The 1,525-nt window shown below is 43.0% G+C and overlaps 1 pseudogene; it reads right to left on the bottom strand.

Moving 5' to 3' along the window:
• Nucleotides 1-298: 298 nt before the first annotated feature.
• Nucleotides 299-1,093, bottom strand: LOC100254710 (uncharacterized acetyltransferase At3g50280-like; annotated as a pseudogene).
• Nucleotides 1,094-1,525: the final 432 nt, after the last annotated feature.

Raw genomic sequence — 1,525 nt, forward strand, 5'->3', positions numbered from 1 at the left:
TAGGGGGGGTGAAGTTTTATCTGCTTAAGTTTTCATTACTGCCCAAAAGTGAGTGCTTGCAATAATGGTTACAAATCACAAATGACAGAAACAGTGACGAAATCCATATTCTTGATATTCCGGGTGGGCCCTCCGCTTTCGAGATACGTGCCAAGTTCTGTTATGATATGACTGTCACCCTCAATGCTTATAGTGTTGTCGCAGCTCGTTGCTTTGCTAAATATCTAGGGATGCATGAGATTTTTGAGAAAGGGAACCTCATCCACATAATCGGAGTTTTCTTTAACTCTAGCATTTTTCATGCCTGGAAGGAGGAGATTTTGTTGATGTTGCGCTATGCATTTGCCTTTGCTTTGAGCTTTGCTATTGATTCTGATGAGAAGTGGAAAATTTTCTCTTTGAGTACCGGTGCTTCAAATCTGTTGATGAACTCATCATGGTGAATGAAAGGACAGTTGATGATTGGACCATAGCCATTAGGAATCCAACACTTGAGGATGGGTGGGCGTGATAATGATATGGAACTATTCTTCTCCTGTGCAGTGAATACCTCAGACCATGCGTTGAAGAAATGCTAGAAAGAGGTTCCATCAACCATGCTGTGATTTGTGGAACATCCAATGAATATGCCATCCACAAGCCCTGTGACTTGAATTGATAGCAAAGACAAGGTGTGACCATTGTGGTTAATTACCCTATCATGATCAAAGAATGATTGGAGAATTTGGGGTATATAAATCGATGAAAGGATGTCAGATATTGTCATGTCTGCAGCCGCGTCGATGAATTGCGCTCCGGGACTGTTGTTATAATCTACAAATACCACGTAAGAGGGGGAACTATCCTCCTTCTTTGTTACAAGGTGGCCTGCATGTGGATAGAAATGGTTGAGTGTGAGAGCGAGGGAATCCTTGAGCCTGTCTAAGAGAGTTGCCATGAAGTTTTGTGGATCATCCACATCAGGTGGTTTGCTAAAGAGAAGGCCCTTTCGGATATAATTGACGAAGAGCATGGCCAGGTCCCATGGTGTCAGGTAACAGGGCCCCTTGGTCTCTTCTGAAGTGAACTTTGGTTTAATAAATCATTCTGACATGAGCCGCAACAGTCGGAGTTGCCATTAGACCACCAAGGAGTTTCCTCTATTCAGGGAAGCCAATAGCTTATCTTTAGCTTCTCCCACTCATTCTTAATGGGTGAATCTGGCTATAGCTGCAGATGAGCAGGATTGGCCATTGCATTCTTCAATGAAAATAATTCATCATTGGCTCGGGCCTTGCTGAACTAATGCAAGAATCAAACCAAGAAGTGCCTGCTTGGCTTTCATGTTATGCAACTCGGTCTTCTTATGGCGGAGGTAGAAGTAACGGTGAGTATGGAACTTCTGGCAGCAGTTATGGTGGTGAAGAATATGACCGCAAGATTGACTACATGGAAGAAAAGCTACAGGAGACCATACCTCCTGGCCACGTGCTTTCTCCTATCATTCCCTCTTCTTTGATTTTGAAAATAAATTTCCTGAATTTCA

The sequence above is a fragment of the Vitis vinifera genome, chromosome 17 (assembly GCF_030704535.1).
Source record: "Vitis vinifera cultivar Pinot Noir 40024 chromosome 17, ASM3070453v1".
NCBI classification, from domain to species: domain Eukaryota; kingdom Viridiplantae; phylum Streptophyta; class Magnoliopsida; order Vitales; family Vitaceae; genus Vitis; species Vitis vinifera.